This window comes from Cyprinus carpio, chromosome B12 (assembly GCF_018340385.1).
Source record: "Cyprinus carpio isolate SPL01 chromosome B12, ASM1834038v1, whole genome shotgun sequence".
In the NCBI taxonomy this organism is placed as follows: Eukaryota; Metazoa; Chordata; class Actinopteri; order Cypriniformes; family Cyprinidae; genus Cyprinus; species Cyprinus carpio.
Genome location: NC_056608.1, coordinates 2,329,513 through 2,352,515, shown reverse-complemented (window position 1 = coordinate 2,352,515; position 23,003 = coordinate 2,329,513). Strand labels below are relative to the sequence as shown.

Below are 23,003 nucleotides of genomic sequence, written 5' to 3'. Positions count from 1 at the left end.
AACCCTTTGAAATTAGCTACAGAATGAACTTGTCTTATTCTGAAAGGAACGTACAGTAAATGGCGCAAACAACCCTGAATACAGAATATATTAATTCTGTATGTAACCCTGGAGCACAAAACCAGTCATAAGTCCCAAGGGGAAATATGTAGTAATATCCAAAATGTATGGGTCAAAATGATAGATTTTTCTTTTATGCCATAAATTTTTATTATAACAATTATTATAATATTAATTAAAGATCATGTTCCATGAAGATATTGTGTATATTTCCTACCATAAATATATTAAAAATTAATTTTTGATTAGTTATATGCATTGCCAAGAATTCATTTGAACAACTTTAAAGGCAATTTTCTCAATATTTAGATTTTTTTGCACCCTCAGATTCCAGATTTTCAAATAGTTGTGTCTATTTGAAATGGTTTATTTGAATGGTTTTTCATATTGAAATGGTTTTATTTGAAATCTTTTTGTTGTGTCTATTGTATGGTTTGTTAGGAGGACAAATATTGTCCTCCTAACAAACCATACATCAATGGAGAGATTATTTATTTGATTTGTATATGCTGTACAAATCTCAATTTTGAAAAATTGACACTTATGACTGGTTTAGTGGTCCAGGGTCACGTATATTACTAAAGACTGAAGATAATACCATAGCAATAGACCCTTTGTTTAATTTATTTACTTCCTCATTTTTTTTTAATCAAGTCAACTGATCGCTTATTACAGTGTAGAAATTTAGAGAAATTTGAAAAATATAAAACTATAATTAATATATTTACATACAATATAATTTAAAATCAAATACATTTGCAACATTTTATGGGATCGGGTGGTCAATACTGATTTGTTTTGGTGCTGTTCCAGTTACCATTATAACAATGACTGCATCAAATGAATGCATCTCACTTGAGGATTATGGGTAGTGTAGTTCTTCACTGGGAATTTGGCTAGTAAAAAAAAAATAAAAATTGCATATAGGTTTATTTAAAAAAAAAAAATGCATACATCATTTCTTCAAATAATAAATTTTCTATGGAATAAAAAAAAATAAACAGGATTGTTACGTCCAGAACCTCACTGCTGGGCTCTACTGCTTTACATCATCTCAGTGAACTTTCTCTTTTTCCCATCCTTCTCTTGATGCTTTTCACTCTCGTTCACGCTCAGACCAACGGACTTCCATTTCTGACCTCAGTCTTGCTTTCTTATGTTTGTAATTTCACCTCTTTACAAGCACAACAAGACCAAAACAACATTTGGTCTCCAGATTTACCTCCCTTACGATTTTCTCATCCACAGCCTCTCCAACCCGTGGCTAGCCAACGTCAAAGCGCCTCCTTGATTATCTCGTCCATGCTTGAACACCACTGAAAAAAAAGAGCAACCAAAGAAGCGGTTGAGAAATTGGAGAGAAGACGATTACTCAACCGACAAGTAGTTGCGCATGGAAAGGGATATCCTTTCACAGGTCAGTGCTTTAAAGCTGGCAAAATCTGCTATGTTATTAAATCGCATTTAAGAACAGACACCACAATCAGAAAGCATCTGATAGTAATAAAGGAGCAGTGGAAAAAAGCTGAACGTGTTGGAAACTGAGATAATAAGAACATCTTGTGCTTCACGAACAGAAAATTGACCCACTCTGTTTAGAAAAATATTCTAATCAACGACTGTAACTTGATCATTTTGATTGCTCCAATAATGACAAGCATGACAGAATAATATTTAAGAACTCATTCTCTGATTGATTCAACAGAGTCGTTAATTCTGAAGACAGCAGAGGTCATTAGCTTTGTCATACTTCACTCCTGTGTGAAATGTGCTGAAGTTGGAATTATTTTGGAATAATTCACACTCTCGTTACGCAATTCTGTTTTTATTTCAATGGTCAAAATACACTATCACATTCAATATAGATTCATTTTTGAATGCTGAATGGAAAGTGCTTCAAGGACATCCAGAAATGTTGCAAATTGCACATCAAACTCTAGATGTCAAATACTTACAAATTATGGAAACAGACAAGAAGTGTTAAAAAGATATAAAGATATCAATTAAATTACTGCCTTTTTTATTTTCTTTTTTGCAATGCTAACAAAGACTAGATGAAAAACATTTATTGTCAAACAAAATTTAATTTCAATAAACTTAATATTAAAATGTGCATCTGCACATAATGATATTCAATTGCTTAAGTTAGATGCCATTTTTGTCAATGTGTAAAACTGACTAAAATCAGTTGATATCACAGTACTGAGTCAGCTTTATTAAAAGTTTTTTTTTTTTTTTTTTTTTTTTTTTTTTATGATGTTTTGTTGTCTGTTGATTCTGTGCCTTGTGCCTTTGATGCTGTGGACCAATGAATTCTTATCTCACAATTTGAACAATAGGTGGGTTTTGAAGGTTGTGCTCTTAATTGGTTTAAGTCCAATTTGAATGATAGAACTCTCTCTTGTTTGTCTTGATGGGTTTTTCTTCTTCTGTTTCTGTTTTTGATTATGGAGTCCCTCAGGGCTCTATTCTGGCCCCTGTTTTGTTCATGTTTTATATGCTTCTTTTGGGTACTGTTCTTTCTAAACACGGGGTGTCAATTTCACTTTTACGCTCATGACACACAAATTTATTTGCCCTTAAAGAAAAATGACAAAAAAGGCTTAAGCTTAATATCAACATGCTTAATGAGAGAATGTTTTTCCTTAGCGTTCCCATTCACCTCAATTGCAGTTGCTTGGCTGGTGCAAAACCCTCATATGAGATATGAAATCTTCCATCTTTGCTTATCACTTGATCACTATGTGACCAATCACTATGGAGCAGCAGGGGGGAAAATGCAATATTGATTAGCTGATGACATCACAAAAATGTGCAAATTCCAAACCATTCACTGTAGCACCTATGCTGAGCTGTGACGTCAAAGCAAGCAGTCAGGGAGAAAGTAAATACATTTCACACTTTAGGAGTCTTCCAAAAAGATTAGGACAACTACTACAATATAATATTAGCAATATATGCTTTATACTGTCACACGTTTAGTTAGTTTTCATTGTGTTTTCTGTTTGGATCCCGTTTTTCCTTATTTGGTCATGTTCCTGTGTTTATTACTTCCTTTGCTCATTGTTTAATTATTAGTTTACCTGTATCACCTGTGTCTAGTTAATTACCCTTGTTTGTATTGTATTTAAGGCCGAGTCACAACCGTGACATATACTGTGTGAAAAACAACAACAAAAAAAACTTCTTAATAGCATCAAAGAGGAAAGCCTTTTGTGTAACACATGGTGTAGTTACAACATTAACCACTAGGTTAGATGCCTAAAGTACACAAATGTGAATACACCCAAACACATGCATATGCATGTGAATCCGTGGCACCCCCAAGGATTCCCTCCTGCAAGACGCCTGATGATATAATTCTCATTTGTCAAAATGATTGACAGGTTAGAGGGAGTTTGGGAAGAGTGACAATCTCTCATTTAGCTTACTTGAGTTTCGCCCCACGTGTACAACCCCCTCCCAACCCTTCTAACAGGACATCGCCCATCTGGGTGGGGGGGTGGATGCCAGTCCCAATTCATCAATCAGTCAGTGAAAGGGGTGTCTGATGGGAGAGTTAGGGGGTCCTTTTAGTCCAGTGAGAGAGGGTGAGAAAAAGGTCATCTGCTTCTGACTTACAAAATGAGACATGATCCAAAAGCCTGACATGTGGCTGACAGAAGACCGGGGAAGGATGAATACAACACCGAGTATGAAATATCTTCCTAAATATTTTGAAACGAATGTAAAGGGATATTCTCTTGCATGTGGTTGACTGATAAACCATTACTTTGAGGAAAGTGTTTCTGATATCTGAAGAAATAATGCTATCCAGACATTTTTATGGCCCCACGTCCTCGGCTCAGAATGGTCATGCATACAATTTTCATTGTGCCAAAGATGAAGCATGTTCCCAAATTGGCTTTTACAGAGCCTGTGTGTGTGTGTGTGTGTGTGTGTGTGTGTGTGTGTGTGTGTGTGTGTGTGTGTGTGTGTGAGAGCACACGTAGTTATCCATTTAGATTACAGATGGACTAACTGGTAGAGCGATGATGGACATAGAGAGGACCTGGCAAACAGACTGCTGTGAGACCCAGCAAGACTCTTTCTCGCACTCATGCACATATGCACATACATCTGTTCCACATTAACACATTAAATGCTTAAAAGGTGTTTGAAAACACTGTGGTGATCAATTTCATCTTGAAATAATCTGTGGTTTTTATTGTGCCAAATTCAAATTTATAGCGCGTACGCAACACAGAGATTTAATTCAGAAAAGATACCATGATGACATGATAGAAAGTGTCTGCAGGTTGGACAGTCTCAAGAATCAGATGCATCTCAAATGTAAATGCATACAGTGTGTGAATGTCCTTACAGATTGTTTCACACATCACAGTTTGACAGGTAGTGTTCTCCGAAGAGTCTGTGACACCATTTGTCAAACGTCGGATTCTAGCGTGAGTTATGAAGGCCACCTAAAGCTGTGCGACATTCAGTGCTTGTGGCCCTTTATGGTTGCTATTGTGAGGATTAAGAACAATGCAACCGGACGACAGCGATCTGTCATGGGGTTAACGTAAAGGACCAGAAAGAGGACCTGAAGATTTCACACCCATCATCAGTAATAAGAAAGATGAGTGGTCATTAATCAAAACCACATCTCCGTCAATCCATCAGTCCGTTCTGCCTCCAAAACTTCTCCTCCTTTATGTGTTTCTCCGTCCACAAATAGTTATTGAATTTGACAGAATATTAGGCACAATGCTGTATCACCTCCCACTGATCTCACATTCATCATTGTCAGCTTTGCTAAACGCACGCGCTAGTCAATGATGTGATAGTGGAACTCCTACACACTAAGAAGGAAAAAAAAAACATTTGGATGAAATGAGTGACAATTTCACATGTCAAATGAAATTACAAGACAGACCTCTAAGCACCAAAAGAGAATTTTCCTCTGTGTGTTTGTGAAACGCTGTTTCGCGTGATGAATGAGGAGCTGCCTTGGGAGTTGATCCATCAGGGCCCCAGACAGTCCCGACAGGCCCACATGCTGAGGCCCACATTCTCACTGACCACCCTCAGAGAGGCGGACCACAGTATTGACAGGAAATGACCTCAGAAGCAACACTCTCAATTATGGTCATATCCATTATAACTGGCTTTTATAGAATGGCATCATCACTCCAAGCATAACAACAGATGCACTTTTGCCAGATTAGCTACTGTCATTTAAACAGATGCTGTAAGATATGTGTAGCATATATCCTTTTTATGCTTCCTGTACATAAACCTAAAATATTAAAACCTTTCTTTAAGAGCACGCATGCTTTCAGAATTTCAGAGTTTTGAAATCGTACCTCTCGGTTAAGCACTTTGATGCTCCAATGGCCTTTTCTTGTCTCTGAGCCTAAAACACACTGATAATCTATTCAAACAATCAGTGAGATGCTCAGAAAACAATTGGAAAACCATAAGAGAGGAAATGAGGTCAATACCCGACTCTTTTTAATGATGATGGCAATATGATTATGGTATGTTTTTTTTTTTTTTTTTGTTTTGTTTTTTTTTGTAGCTTAATAGTGAAGCCGGATGACAGTATACTCTGTTCAGCCAAGCATGAGCACTCCCATCTGCTAGTATGTGATTACTGCTGCTGTTGCCCTGACACTTCCACATTATCTAATTTTCAAAACACCCCCCCAAGTCTCTCACACACCTGTGACTGTGCAGATTATGTGCCTTGTTTGAATACTGTACTGTAACCAAATGATAGGAAATCTGGCATCAACAAATCAACGCTGGCAAACCCTGTTGTCTCTTCATATTGCCGTTCTCCTGTCACTTTCTTCATAACCTCCTGAGCAGGGTCTTTGTTCATAAGTGGGCCTCCTTCAGCACTCCTGCAGGGGATTACTGCGGGAAACTACTGGGAGCGAACGCTGATCACTTCCTCCACTCTCCCAGAATTCCATTCCCATCTATTTGAGTCGGGTTCAGAAAGCAACACAGGCCATGCAGGATATGTGTATCCCCAATTCCATCACTTCTTCAAAAATGCCCCAGTGCGGGAGACGTCATGCCAGCCAACAGCCGGCTGATCACTTCCATATGCTCTCATTGTCAGGTTGGACCCAGGCTTGCCCCTTTTCTTCTGACTTATGCACATGGATACTTCCACACACACGTACGCACTTCTTATCCCCTTTCACCACACGCCAGTGGAAATAAGAGGACTCTGGGAGCTCCCTTTGCACCTTTTACTCTCCTACTGCATATGAAGGCTGTTTAGGAGAGCCTCAACAGTTAAGGGCTGCCTTGTGGCTGAGGTAATTATGGTGGATGTTTTGTTTCCATTATTGAGATTATCAGGTATGTACAGTGGATATTAACCAAAAGAAACTTTATCTGCCACCTCAGCCCCAAGTCTTAATCCAGGACGGTCTTCTAGGCTGTGCTTTCCCACGACAAAACACCAATATTCCCTGTACAAACAAACGGAGAGGCCTTTGCCTGCTTCTGCTCAAGTTCCCCTTGACGGCAAATAATCACCACCATTCACCTCACCCTTAATCAAAACACCCCTACAGACTGACAATGGTAGATCTCTGCTTGCTTTGAGGACACCCCACTATTCTGCAGGCTTTGAGAAAATTGTTAATGGTGGGGGGAGCAGGATTGAGGATTATCAAAGAAGACTGAGAGAATTTCATGTGTTGGTTTTAGAGAGGGACTGGTGACTCGTCTGTATTAAGAATCTGTGCCGCACCCTCTCTATGTTTCCAGCATTTTCTGTATGGAGAGATGGAGGACATGGAAACAAAGATGCACATCCCCCAAATCCTGGCCACCAAATACACCTGTAATTATGAAGATTTGCCGAAGAGAAACCCCCACCCAACAATTCATTCTTTTCTCAAGTGTATCTGCACAGCAGCACCTCTTTTGGCCTCTTGATTTTGCTCTTATGCAGCAGACATAAATTTCAGATTATGATTATGAGGAAATCTTGGGAGGCAGCCACCACCTCAGACTTTCATCTAACCATCTGACCATGTCATGCTCGAGTCACTTCAATGGTTAAGTCACATTCTGATCAAGTGAAGCAGGGAAAAGACCATTTTATTTTGAGCTCTTGCGTCAGCAGTCACAAAGTACCCTGGCATGATTTGTGAAGCTTTGCCTGGCAACAACCAAAGACGTTGCTGGCTCGCAGATGGCAGAGATTAACTTTCTAAAATTATGCTGGAGCACACCCAATGCTACCTTATCAAACCAAAAAGTCTGAAACTAAGTATACAAACTTTGTAAAGTCATAAAGTTAACTGTGCTCCAATAAAAAGGACTGACCTGGATTATGCCCTCATAATGAATCATCTCAGCTTTGGAGGAACCTCATATCATGTTGAGACTTCATACGATGGAGCTCTTTCAAATTGGCTCAGAGTATCAGAGGTGAAAGCCAGTCACTTGTTACGGTCCTTAATACCAGACCTTCACCACAGTTCAGTGGTCTGGCAATCGCCTCCATATCGAGGAATCAACTCATCTGGACTTACTCTGCATACAGTGATACAACATCTTTGAATCCAGTGGGGGATAAGGTTTCACAGAGCTCATTTGCAAAAGAGGTCCCACTGCCAAGAGAGAAAGTAGTTGAGTTGGATACTGAAGCCAACAATGATTTTAATAGGAAACATCCACATATGCCAGCCGTTCACCAACATTACACTAATTGCCCTGTTTTGAAATCATTGTCTTGAGCAACACTGCGATTAGGAAGGTAGAGAAAGAGAGCTCAGGAGCTCGTGCAGAATCACAAATGCAAATTCTTAGTAGGGGAGGGCTGCAGTGTTTCCGAAGATTGCAGGATGATGTGGGAGAGAAATAAACTGACTGGAGTGGTGCTGAAAGCAGCGGAGGGGAACAAAGTTAGGGAGAGCTGATGGAGACCTTGTAGATAAACAAAGGCCAAACTTCCGCTTGGGTCAGTTAGTGTACCTCTGTGGCTTTGGATGCTCTGTGCGACCCAGTCTACACTCCTCCGCCAGGTTCCAAGTCGGCGGTTTGGGATCTCACATCATTACCATTTTGAACAGCCTATAAAAGAATCTGAAATGGACGTCTTGAGGATAATAAAGAGCAAAGGGAAACAAATGGCATCAAGGAAAAAAGCTGTGAAAGAATCCAATATATAAAAGCCCTTTTGCATGAAGATGTGAAAAAGATGTGAGGATTAGGTTGGATGGAGACTTGTGAGATTAAGTAGTCAAGGTTAAGACCCCAAAAGCCATCTCAGATGATGTCATTCTCCAGTGTCCTCTCACCTTGTGAAGTTTCATGGACATTCTGGAGTGCCGAAGTCGGATCTGGTGCTCTGTTATCCATGAACCAGAGTCTTCACTTCTCCCCAGGTGTGTGGCAGAAGAACTGAGGCTTTTGGGCTCGTCATATGGTTCTTATCCTTCTATTTGCCATTAGCATTGGACTGCAGCCCTGACGCTTACTCTCTGATCTGTAGTTGATCCAACTCCAAAGGCCGTAGGGGCTTAAGAGCAGAATATGGGCTCTGCCTGGTAATGATATTGTGGGGGGTCCACTATAACAGTTGTTCCTTACCCGCAGGGCCCTTATAATAAAGGTGCAAATGAGGAAAAGTTGCAGATCACCATGCACATATTCATGTTGTATGGATGAAGAATGCACATTTTTCTCTAGTTATCAGCTATCACCTAATCTTCTCTGAAACCACTTATGTCCAGACCTACTGTAGGGCTCACAGAAACTCATTTAGAACCACTGAGAATCCCTCCAACTGATACAGTTAAATTAAAGGTATACTCCACCCCAAAATGAACATTTTCTCATTAATCACTTACCCCCATGTCGTTCCAACCACGTAAAAGCACAATTTAAGATATTTTGGATGAAAACCTAGAGGCTTGAGACTGTCCCATAGACTGCCAAGTAAATAACAGTGTCAAGGTCCAGGAAAGGTATGAAAGTCGTCGTCAGAATACTCCATCTGCCATCAGGGTGAGCATGATTTCAGCAAATACAACATGTTCCTGGATCAACATCCTTGTTGATGCTGGAACAAAATTCCAATCAACCAATCAGAATTGAGATATAACTTTTCAGGAAATATCTTAAAATCAGGGTTAGGTGCTTCTACACCAGGGATCGCCAACCCTGCTCCTGGAGAGCTACCATCCTGCAGACTTCAGTTCCAACCCTGCTCCAACACAACTGTCTGTAATTATCAAGTAGCCCTGAACACCTTGATTAGCTGCTTCAGGTGTGTTTGATTGGGGTTGGAGCTGAAATCTGCAGGACAGTTGCTCTCCAGGAGCAGGGTTGGAGATCCCTGTTCTACACCCTTGTTATTCACCTATCATTTCACACTGATTTTAGGAATAAATTATTGGTAGGGTTAGGTTTAGGGTTGGGATTGGGTTAAGTCTATATTTTTGGACAGTAATGTTGATCCAGGATCATCAAAAGATGTTAATCCAGGAACATGTCACAGCGACCCTGCCATCAGATGGCAAACCGGGTTATATGAGGCGACGGGAACAATTTTCAATTTATTCAATAATTCCTTTGTCAACGGTCTCCTCTGTGTCTCCATATCACCATATGCTGTCTTCTTTGTCATCCTTACCACAAGAATGCGCTGTTTCTACAAGTATTTAGCTTTGATTTGAAATAAAACAGCGCATCCTTGTGGCTCGAATGATAAAGAAGAGCATACGCAGCATACGGTGATATGGAGAGACACAGAGGAGATTGTTGACAAAGTAATTATTGAATAAAGTCATTGTTTTTGCTTTCTTTACTTACAAAAAGTGTTCCCGTTGCTTCATATAACCCAGAATGCACGTCTGATGGCAGATGGAGTATTCTGACGATGACTTTCACATATTTCATGGACCTTGACACTGTTATTTATTTGGCAGTCTATGGGACAGTCACAAGCCTCCAGGGTTTTCATCCAAAATATCTTAAATTGTGTTCCGAAGATGAACAAAGCTTTTACGGGTTTGGAACGACATGGGGGTAAGTGATTAATGACCAAATTTTCATTTTGGGGTGGTGTATCCCTTTAAAGGAGAAGTTCACTTCCAGAATAAACATTTCCTGAGAATTTACTTACCCTCATGTCATTGAACATGTTCATGTCTTTCTTTCTTCAGTCGAAAAGAAATTAAGTTTTTTGAGGAAAACATTCCAGGATTTTTCTCCATATAGTGGACTTCAATGTAGAGACCTGTGTGGGACGGATTTTTCAGTCCCACTCCCGCAAGATTCTGTCCCACACACGCCCGCTCCCACAGACATATATCTTATCTGGTCCCGCTCCCGCCCACGACATTCATCTTTTGTCCCTCTCCCGCCCGCAAAAGTCCCGCATAAAAGTAATCTATATAGATTTTTTTTCAATACATCGAAGAAATTTACATGAAATGACAGAATGCGAGCAGCGCTTCCTTTATTATCACTGAAAGCTGACATCTCAGTTAACCGCAATCTCATAAAGCTCTGTTATAATACAATAAATATATACACAATGAATCTTTCACAATGTCTATACTTAGGGTGTTAAAATGAGAGGATTCGTGAGCAAGGAATTTCAGCACTGTGGTGAGTAGATTCTAACTTAATCACCTCTGATTGGCCACTGCGTTCCAGAAATCAATAGCTGAGTCTGTGATGTGTTATAAATACAGTAGCATGTGTTATAAATAGAAACTATGCCTAGCTTGCGCATGTCAATCATTTTAATGTTAATATTAGTTGTTCTTTTTGCTTTTGTGCAACAGATTTTTAAGTTGGAAGAGAAAATGAGATGGAGTTTTTCGCCCTATACCTTTTTTAACCGAAGTACACAGACAAAGAACTAAACGTGCGTGACTTTTCAATTATTTTCAAAATTATGCAATGTGTGAAAGTTGTGCATGTGCATCGCAGACCAAGTGCAAAACAAGCATTTGTGGTTAGAAAGTATATATATATTTTTTGTTGTTTTTTTTGAAGAAAATGAATGATCGTTTCACTAAATATGACCATTACTCCTTGGCCACCACTGAAGTCCATTACATGGAGAAAATTCCTGGAATGTTTTCCTCAAAACAACTTAATTTCTTTGCGACTGAAGAAAGAAAAAAAAAATTCTGGAAGTGAACTACTCCTTTAATTGATCATATCTGATTGTATTGGTTAAAATGAATCACTGACTAAAAATAATATTTTGTTAACAAAATTGCACACGAGTAAAATGCACAGCAACAGGCTGAGCAACACTAGGTGAAAATAAAAGAAAATGTGAATTACCTCAGATCGTGGTACACCAGCAGATGTCTGAATATCCGAATGGTAGAGAGTTCTTGGAGTGTTTAGGGTTAAGGGGCAGTTCCCCGAGGCCTGGGGCTGATAAAGCCATCTGACAGCGTCTTGGATAAGAGGAGTACATCTGCTTCACATTTCCACCATGTCAGAACCCATACTATCTTTGCTTTGGCTTGTTTGCAGCTCATTGGCTCAATCATATCTCTATTGTTGTAATGACATTTAATGGCATGTAACTACATCTGTGCTAATGCTATGACTAGTCATGCTGGTGTCATCAATTGTTCTACAGAGACCACCATTCATTTGAAGCTAATAAAGCAGCATGAATACGATACACTTGAGGTTTACCATCTAAAATGCAGTTAATTATGCTTAGGTCTGAACACCCTGCATGCCTTTCAGGATGATTCATCTTTCACGTACAACTCTATCAAGAGAATAATATTTTGGCTCCCTTCTTGTGCTGAATGTTTTAAATCTGAAAAGGCACTTAACAGTAGTGAGTGTATTGACAGACTGACCAATAGCTACACTGTGTTTCGTTATTTTCTCAGCCCCTCTTCTGTATGTAATTGCTAAAATAGAGTTGACTGCCCCTTGCTGCTGTTGTGCGTCAGACTGCCTCTGCAACCTCAATGGTTTTGGACGATGTTAGCTCAGCCCATATGGAGCCACTTCACACAAGGGTAAGCCTAAGCCAGATCTATGCTCAGAAGACACAGCACCACCCCAGCCACAGACAGTAACTGAGTTGGCGTCCTAGTAATGGTCTGCTGGCTACCGCCACACCGTTGCCAAGAAGTCATTGTAATGCACTACGACTCAGAAAAAAAGACAGACCATGTTTTGGGTCCTTCATTAATTATTTCCAAACTCTTGGGAGATTTCCTGTTGTGGTGATAGCAATTGGAGTAACGGAGCAGATGGGACAGCCTCTATGAAACATTAACTATTGCAGCTTCTCAGTTCAGTCAAATTTGTGAATGTGCAAAGTCATATCTTAAAAATAGAACATGATATCATTGCTAGTCTAAGGCACTCCCAAATGTGTCATTTATTACTCTGATGCTATTTGCCTTAAGAGGAAGTGACTCTGTGAAAATTATTAACAGGCATTTTTGCGTGAACACATGAATTTGCAACAAATTTGTATGCACACTGATAAGCCGATGCATGAAACCTAATCCAACTGCATTGCATAAAAAACATACTTCCTTTACACCTGAACTTCTCATGCAGCCTTCCCCCTTACTCTGAATAATCATCCCAATCTCAGAACATTATCTTTTCAAGGTATAGTTCAACCAAAAATGAAAAAATCTGTCATGAGTAAACATATTTTAAAGAACTTTTTGGGTCCCCACTGACTTTTAGTTCATGAACCAACACAATGTGCTCTACAGAATAAAGAAAGTCAAACATGTTTGAAACTACACAAGGGTGAGTGCATCATTTTTGGAAGAACTATCACTTTAAGTCCCACCATTTTGAAAAATCAATACTTGTCAATAACTTTTTCCGTCCTCCATGTATGCAGCTCTTGCATGTAGCAGTGTGGTGAATGGCGAGGCTCTTGGCTGAATCCTGTGTCTTGGCCACTGTCTCTGTTTTTATAGGCTGATTAAGTCATGCTTTTGTTTCCAGGGTCACCAAGACATTTCCCATAATCCCAACACGAGGCTGAGCTAACCAGCTAACGAGGTAACGACGGAAACACTCTGACGCTCGCACTTAGCATGCATCCAGACAGAGCAAAGGTCCGTTGTGCAAGAATCAGGCAAATCCGGCTCTCTCGGGGTGTGTTCTCACCACTTTGGTCTCTGTAGTGTGCTTAAGGAAGCATGCGTGTCCGCTCAAGTGGAGAATGTCGTAAAACATAGCTAAAATGGTGTAAGAACAGTGGAAACCATCGGCGTCCATAACCAATAGCTGAACACCAAAGTGACCCAAAGTGCTCCACCCCAAAAACGGGTTCCAAATTTTAGCAAAACATCTAATTTCATGGGTGGGTGGGAAGGGGGTGTGTGTCTTTGCATGTGTGCGAGTGTGTGCATGTGCCAGTTTAGATGCATTAGCTGTCATATTTTCCTCTCTTGAAGAAAACAACTCTATTTGTGTGACAAGGCAGGAGCAAAGTGTACCTTTTCTTCAGGAGTCTGGAGTGGTGTGACGCTCCACAAACCGCACGGTTGTCATCACATTCTGGCACTTCCCCTAGAGCTCTTCCAAGCCCACTTTCCCAACATGCCTCATCCAATGCTTGCCGCTGCCCTTGACTGAACAAAAACCATTATGGCCTGGCTTTGGTGAAAAGACTTTAGAATAGGCAGTCTTGGGAAACGGCAAATCAAATCAGCCTAGCAGCTACCGCTCTGCCACTTCCCATACAGAAAGAATGCGCCCACTCACCCAACACATACCCAGTCAAAACAGTAAGCTCAATGCTTGCCGTAGGTGCCCGCGACTACGGGACTCCCTTAGAACTCTCAGGTTTGTCCACCGGGCTTAAGCTGCAGAACTTAAACCCAGAGCATTGTCAGGGCCCGGCCCACTCTTTCCATTGCCACCACTCAACACAGAGGATGTTAAAAACAAGTTGATCGCTGGAGAAAACAAACTGCACAGAGACGCATTGTTCATGGCCCCGCTCTGTCATGAAGGAAAGGTCTGGAAACAGGAGCTGTCTCCATTGAGGTTCTACATGATGCAAGTGGGCCAGATTCCACAGCATTGATAACATCATTGATTAAGAGCACTAGGAGAACCTGAGGGGAAACGAGCAGTCATTATACTTACTAGGTCCCTAATAACTGCTTATTTAAGCCATATTTTCATTTTAAATGCACTTTTGATTTATATTGCTCTATGGCTTTAATTTTGTTTAATTTTTTTTTTAATTCTTACTGTACATATGTCATATGCTCAATTTCTGATGTTTTTAAAACTTGAACCTATGGTGCAATACACTGATTAAAGTTGAACAATCCCTAAATTTGCTGCCAGCTGTAATTTGCAGGTTGAAGACAAATTAGTCATCTCTACATGAACGCTGCATTAGTACTGCGTGGGTTTTTATTTTTTATTTTTTATAAATGCAATTGCAGATATGGGGTTGGGAATCATCACTTGCATGTATTTACTTCTGAAGCACTAAATTCGTTTGTGTACCAGAGCAATAGATAGGCTAAGAAAGGGACCATGCTACACACCCAAAACATTCATATTCATAATTCATATAATATACATTACATATACCGTAAGGCGAATTTGTGGTGAGCTGTATCACATGTAACTTCATTCGCCATAATAAGCTTCTCTTATACACCCACCCACCCACCCACCCACACACACACACACACTTACTCTGTTATTACCAAATGATGCCAATTATTCCCCTCCCAAAAATGACAACCAATGTGACCACTACTGCGTAAATCCCTAGCAAATTCTTATGCCACTCCTTTGATTCGGTTTGATCTCCAGTTTTGACATTTTACAAAACCATTGGTTTGCATATGGATTTTCACAGAGGTCTTGTGGAAATTCCCCTTTCTGTCTGTCAGACTGTGTGTACAAATGATTGAGCGGTATGACAGTCAATGGGAAATTCAAATGTATACGTGTGGGTGGATGGCAGTGCAGATGGATACATTTTTAATGTTCCCCTTTTTCCATGCAATATCACCCTTGTGGGTACAAAATACACTGCCAGACTGTATCTCACTTTCTCACACTTCAGTTGATGGAGTGGCCTATAGTGAAAACAAAAAGGGTAACACTTTACCTACAGCCTTTACAGTATGTAATAATTCAAAATGTGCATTGTAATACATTAAATCTTGTTGTAAATAATTATAACCAAATTTAAAATGCATAGTGTAACAATATATTGATAAGTGTTATAAGTGTTACGATTTTTCATGAGATTGTACAATGCATTATAAGGTGCATTACAAGGCATAATTAATGCATTTCAGACAGGACCACTTTGGCAAGTTACTTGAGTTTATTGAACACAACTTATCTTTGGCGGTATGGTTCCTTATGGGGGTTCTTGCTCCAAAATTAATTGAACATACAAGAGCTTTAACATTAACCCCCCGGAACCATCAGCTTGGAAATACATCAACAATTAAGACACTTAGTAATGTCTATAAAGCGAACAGTGGTAATCGTGTAGATGTGGCAGTGGGACGTCTATCCTGTAGCTTGGTTATGAGGATGAGTGACTCTCAGCAGTGAGGTCCATGCCAGTGATCTGAAACAAAAGAAGACGACAACCAGAAGGTGCACGGTAATATGCTCATGCTTATAATGGGGAGGAAGGGAGGGTTGTGAGCAGTTTGAGCATACTTACCGAACAGTAATTCCACGTATATATGTCCCGTGTCTAATAGGAGAATGGTAGTGATTGAAGCGATCTGACAGCTGACCGCATCAGCTGGTCGCAGCACTATGCCTCCGTGGCCTGACTGAACTAACGCTGCGCTCGATTAAAACTACTTTTATAATGCATTATGCAGGCTTTAAGTAAAGTGTTACCACAAAAAGTATGACATCACAGGGCTGCAAAGAAGGCTGAATAGCATCCGTATCTCAAGGTCACTATATCTTATTATGGACAGATTAATGGACATTATGCCAATTCACTGTCCTTGTAAACACCAGTACATCTGCAGCTTAATTGGGCAAAAAAAATAAAAATAAAAAAAAATTAAAACACACACACACACACACACGCACATATATATATATATATATATATATATATATATATATATAATAAATGTTCATATGCAATCAAATTTTTCCTGTTACTAGGCTTATTGAAAATGTTTTTAAATTACTGTCTATTTTAAACTGTCGCCTAATTCAAAATCCAACATGTATCAGTTAGATGTAACAGGCGGTGGTTTGCATCATATGTGCATGTGAAAGAATGTGGGATTATATGATGTGGTTGTGATGTGACATTATAGGTCCTGGGCTGTTTTCCAGTTCAGTCCATCCCTTTTGCCAAACCACACTTACCGAGACCAGGCAGCACAGAATGAGTAAGTGAGATGTGACGCCAGACTGCACGGGTACATAGACGACAACTAAACAAGATCACAGAACACATCAGACAGGCAGATAAACTCAAAACCAGTTGCTATGGATTGTTCTGTACTCAAATAGAAGAGCATGGCACTTGCAATGCAAAGGTCATGGGTTCTATTCCCATGTTTGGATAAAATGCATATAAATACTGAATTATACTCAAACGTGATATGGAAATAAAACAAACAATGAATTAACATGCTTGCATTTCACATGATAACTTAATATCTACAAATTATCTTTATTCGAGTGCTTTTCTCAGCTAATACTGATCTATGCAATTAATTTCCATGTAGCGCACAGCATGTATCAATTACCACTTTTAATCAATTTAACGTCCTAGTTAAACAAACACCAATAAGCACTAAAATGCAAGAGTGGGGCTTATTAAATACACCTAGAATTAACATGCATTTTCAGTGACCGGATCACAGATCTCAGTAGCATCACACTTGACCAGCGAGTTTAAATGCTAATGCGTTTCATTATCTACATACAGTGCAACTGCTGTACATGAGCGTGTCAGCAAATCTTACGCTAACAATAGCTATGACGAATCATGTCGTAAATTTCCCACCGTCACCCGATTTACCGAACATGAACGTTCCGTGGATTATCCGACTGGAATACACCCGGAATCTCTCATTTCTCTCCCCAAATCCTCACTGGCGTCTCTCTCCTAGTCTGTATTCGCAGGGGAGCTTTAAAACCTCTTTTTCTCCCCTTCACTTCTAATCTGCATTAGCATCCTTTACTGTGGGAAACGTAGTTGACCAGATACCTTTTTTTTATCCGTCAGAATGACGGAAAACATTCGGAATGGTTTTAAAATTTGATAAATGACGGAAATGTTCGGTTAACACAACCCTTGAAGTAATACGTATGTGCTGTTTTCCATTTTGCATGTTCGCATGTCAGTGCCAGATGTAAAGGGGGCCGTTGAGACAACTTTGAATTTGGAGTTTCTGACTACTAACAGAATTAACTGAGGCTTTTATTGTTGTACTTACTCACATGGCATTGCCAACAGGTTCTTTCGGTGCCGTCAATAAACAAACTCAATCGTAACTGATTATGAATTTAAGTGCTCCACTTCTTCATACTGTCTTTTTCCCTCTCTCTCTGCTGCTTTTCTCTTGGACGAAGACGAGGGACAGAAGGCAGATGGAAAAGTGCCCCCTTTTAAAGTGTATTCTCAAATTGGTTTTCTTGGACCGGGCTTCCCAGTGCATGTGTGAACATTAAACATCAGTGGCAGGCCGGCTCTGATCCACTGGCACCGCTTGTCACTCCCAGCACTGGCAGGCCTGATCGTCCCAATCAAGACGCGGTTCTTTTGGACCGCTCTACTGTGTGTGGTTAACCCAACGTTCCCTGGGCAACGCTCTTCTTAGTGAACAAACTGCCAATCTCCCATGCCATTGCATAAGCTTTCCAATGCTCTGACGCAGACATGAACGCTAAATATGCAGTTCTGCTCTGACTTCCTCCATCATACATCCCTGTACTGTCATTCATGCGCTCTTAAACACAGGCCTGGTTTGTTCGCTGACTAATTGCATTAAGCAAATACGTTTGGGTGAAGATTTCTAAGAGTTTGTAATTACATATGAGCCCAACCAAAATGTAGTCAGTCAGTCGAGGTAGCCAAAACAATAACCCTTCAAGACAGCCATGAAATATAAATCAACAAACAACTTGGAAAAACTGTTTCCCAAAACGGAACATTCTGTCATTATTTACTTCATGCAACTCCGAATCCATATTTCTTTCCAACCTGCATGGAAAACACACAAATTATTTGAATTTTCAAATTCTATATATAAAAAAAAAAATAATAATAATAATAATAGAAAGGTTTGGAATGGCATGAGGGTGAATAAATGATGAATTTTTTAGTCGCACTTTATTTTAAGGTCCAATTCTCGCAATTAAAAAACTATTAAGAACAACTTTTGCCTCAGTGAACATGCAAAGTATGTGCTTTATAAGTACTAATAAACAGCCAATATGTTAAAAATAGGCATGCTAATAAGCAGTTCAGCTAGTTGATAGCAAAAATTGGTCCCTATACTAAAGTGTTACTGAATTGTGTATGAACTGTCCCTTTAAGGAATGCCAAAGCTACAGACTTGACTTAAAAATAAGATGCTAATCAGTCCCACAGAGAGAAAGAGAGAGGGACAGGAAAAGAGGGAGGATATGGAGTGCCAAAACGAGAACGGATAAAGCCATACAAACCCGCAGAGCAGTCGAGGTTAAAAGAGTTACAAAAACACTGCGCTGACTCTAGGTGAGTGTCTTTATTAAAGGCTGCTGAGCGTCTACAGAAAGATCCTGGCAGCCGTCCATCACAACAACAGTATTCTTGATGCTCACTGAAAAAAGACATGAGTGGGAATGCAATTACAGAAGGAATTTTTCAATCTTTCACTGGGGTTCAGTGGAGCTGTGGAGCATTATATTAAAAATAGTGCTTGTTTGTGAGCTTAGCACTGCTATACAACTTAAAATAGATGGCAATGTGGTTTATAACACCAGAGAAATCCAATGGTAAGCATCGACAACTAAGTAATTAAATCAATGATAATCAATAACAAAAATAATTGAGAGTGAATTTAATATGGAGAAAATATCCACCAGAAATGTCTATTTACAGTAGTGAATTACGCATTTCTATGGACAAAACAAATCAGAAATATAGCAAACTACACAAACAAAAGCGTACAGTGGCTGTCAGGTGCTTTAATAGATGTGTGTGCTGATTAATGCATTTGAGACATGTTTTCCTCAGCGCATAACATTTAACATTATATCCTCATATGTAAATGTTTGAAATTCATGTGAATAGTTCCATTTTGCATAAAGGCGCTGTTCGGACGTTTATTTTTAAAGGGGTCATATGACGTTGTGTATTTGGTGTAATGCAATGTGTTTATGCAGTTTAAGGTTCAAAAAACACATTACTTTCCACATACTGTACATTATTGTTTCTCCTCTATGCCCCGCCTTCTGAAACACATCGATGTTTACAAAGCTCATTGTTCTGAAAAGCAAGGGTGTATGCTGATTGGCCAGCTATTCAGTGCGTTGTGATCCTTTAAATATGAAAACGTACTTACAGTCAGAAGCGCCAGAAAGTTGGAATTGCCCCACTTTATAGAAACAGATGACGGGATTGTAGGCTACTCTCACAGGAAACAGTCCTTGTCCTCCGCAAAATGCACTGCACACATCTGAATTTTGGAACAGTGTTGTAAATACATCTAGTTGTGTCCTCTTTTGGAAAGCCAAACAAAGTAGCTTCGCTTTCACAACAAAACACACAGCATCTCCACCACATGGCGCCGGTGGCAACAGTGAGAATAAAAGTTACGCCTTCTTTCTTTGCGTGAACATTTGGGCGGTGTTATAGTGACGTAGAGATGTGGGGTGTGTTAGAATGAACTGTTTTAGGAGGGTGTGGTTGACTCTTAACTTTTATAAAGAATATCTCTTTGGATTTGAGACTTTAATCTTTGCAACTTTACAGATCTTCTTTATGCACCAAGAGCTTGTAACACTCCAAAGAGAAAGGAAAAGTTGAATATATGACCCCTTTAATATTCTAAGAACGCTTTGTTGTTGTGATTAGAATGTTATCAAAAATGTTTCTTAGAATGTTAAAGTACAAATCATGAGGATGTTCTGATAATCTTGATCTGAGAATGATCTCTCAATGTTACGAGTATGTGTATCAAATATTAATAATGTTTTAAGAACATTCCATACACATTACTTTAAGGATATTTTGTTCTAACATTTCTATAACTTTTAAAAAATAGCATTACACTGGGCAGATGCAAATTCTCACAAAATATTACAAATTATTTTAAGTAGAGCATAATCCACTTTATAGCATCCATTTAGCTTTTTTTCCCCACTTTCTGAGGGATGCAAGTGGCCGGCAGGGACACTCCAGTGGAGTGGAAGATAGTGACCATTCAGTGCTCTGGCTGAACCTCACATGGTGTTTTGGTTACAGCAAACGTGTCTGCCCCATGGAAACTCTCAGATGAGGAGCCACTGGGCCAAGCTCCAATCATGCCTGGACCACAACTCCCACTTTTCACAGCAAATGAGGAGAAAACCATGCATGCAGCTGTTCCCCAGGAACAGACGGAGGGAAATAGAGGGAGACAGCACTTGTCTTGCTGTAATATAGGGCAGATAAAGCCCTTCTCCAAAGTCCGACGGTTTTCCGCTCCCCTCACTCCAGCACACCTCTAAAAGTTTCCGAAAGTGCCTACCCTCATTGTGTTGTAAAGAAGTCATGTTATTTATCTGCACGTGAGGTTATGCCAAGGATAAAGCCCTGCAGCACATGGAACAAGAGGAATCGGAACAAGTTTCCATTTCTTGACTTCTTGATCTTCACCTCAACTACTGCACATGACTAGGGGGAACTCATAAGTAAGCGCTGGCACGGATTCCACTCCGTTTTGGGCGCTCTTCTGAAAATATACATTGTGACGATGCTTGGCATGTCATTTCTGACCACATATTGACATATTATGGCATGACTGAGGTCAGCCCCTAATCAGATATGAAGAGGAAGGTTTCTGATTACACCTGATATTATTTTCCTTCGAACGGGGGACTAATTAGCGAGCATGTGGCTTTATCGTTGCTATCCCTGGCTGTGTTTATTTCTCTGCACAGAGGCGTGACTTTGCTATGGTTTTCAGTCTCTTCGGTCCTCTATATCTCACTGTCTTGTTTAGGAATCGGATGAAAGTGAGGCGTTCCATTTCATCACGCTCCAAGTCAGACTAAAGCAAACAAACGGAGGGCTCGTGCTTGTATAAACTGCTACAGCCACTTTCTGTAGGGGTCTGGGTAGGGTTGCACCAGTTCTTACTCGGTTGAAATGAAAACGAAAATTTGTTGAACATTTTCTCACCCATAAGCCATCCAAGATGTAGATCAGTTGTTTCTTCGTAGAAAAAGATTTGGAGAAATTTAGCATTGTGGCATTTTCTCAGCAATGGATCCACTGCTGTGAATGGGTGCCGTCAGAATGAGAGTGGAAACAGCTGATAAAAACAAGTAATCCACACCAGTCCAGTCCATCAGTTAACATATGTTTGTGTTTGTCCATAATAATGCTTCCTCCAGTGAAAAAGTCCATCTCCTGTTGTCTCTCACATCAAAATCCTACCAAATATTTGTTTAGAGCTGTTTTGTACGGTGCTTATCTGTGCAGATTTCTCTCCTGATTCAGACCTCTCCACTTTTTCATTATAATGATGGATTTGTTTCTTAAAAACACATAGCTTTTCAGTTCACATGATGTTATTGAGTGGTGTGGATTCCTTGTGCATTATTGTGATGTTTTTATCAACTCTCATTCTGACGGCACCCATTCACTGCAGAGGATCCGTTGGCGAGCAAGTGATGCAATGCCATAACTACTCCATTCTAAAGGATAAAGTTTAACAGGGAGCCCACCATCTAACATTGTGATCAACAGGAATGCATTCAGGATTCAAGCACATACCTGAAACCCTCGCAATCCAGACTCGGTACAATTTGTGCCGCTCTAACCGCAGGAAGCCATAGAAATTCCTTGGCCAACATCGAGGCCAGAGTCACCTAAGCCACCTCACCCATAATAATCATGAAAACACTCCCATTAAGCAGCACCAGACCACATTCAATCCTCCGTTTCTTACACAGACTAGACAGAGCAGTGTCTAATCAGAAAGGCAGATAGGATCTCTGGATCTTTGCTGTGCTTGGACTCCACTCTAAACACTGGCTCAGGTTTGCATGCCTCTCGCTGGACTTCCACGCCGTGTTTGTTTGGTCAGGCAGCACCATACATACCCATTGCAAAACACACAGGCTCACACACACATCTTTAAGATGCTTATCGAACAAAACATTAGTACTTATAAGAAAAAGGGGAGCTGTGAGACTTTTCATGAATTTATGAGAACGTGTGCATGTGTCAGGTAGCTGTGAACAACTGAATTTTGAAGCACACTCTTAAAAAAAAAAAAAAAAAAGAAGATATTTACTTGTCACTAGTGCGATACCTTTTCAAAAATTACACCTCTATACCTTATTTACCCCTAAAGGGTGCATTTATGTACCTTAAAGGTATATATTAGGACCTAAATGGTACATATGTGATAGCTCTTGTATTTTTCATTTTTATTTTTTTATTTATTCTTTATAATTTTTTTGAGAGTGCAAGATGTTAGGGTTAGGGTTAGGGTTAGGGTTAGGGTTAGGGTAACCCTGACCCTAACCCTAACACAATTACACTAAAAAAAAAAAAAAAAACTGGTGTAGGACATTCTATGAAACTATTTTCACTCAGAAATGCCTAGTACATTTCACAAATGATTAGAGAGAAATGTGTGGAAGCCCGTTTCCAGCATGAGATAAAAAAGCTGATTGTGACTTCTTATCTCACAGTTTTATTTTATTACAGCAATTCTGAGTTTCTGTCTACC

The 23,003-nt window shown here is 39.8% G+C and overlaps 1 long non-coding RNA gene across 2 annotated transcripts in view; it reads right to left on the bottom strand.

The window, feature by feature from the left end:
• LOC122139052 overlaps positions 1–23,003 on the bottom strand; it is a 112,220-nt gene that overhangs the window by 11,388 nt on the left and 77,829 nt on the right. The window contains exon 5 of one of the 2 annotated variants that reach the window (XR_006155952.1): positions 1,283–1,376. The exons of the other annotated variant lie outside the window; for it this stretch is intronic. This is a non-coding gene — a long non-coding RNA (uncharacterized LOC122139052). The remainder of the gene's footprint in view (positions 1–1,282; positions 1,377–23,003) is intronic. 2 annotated transcript variants of the gene reach the window in all.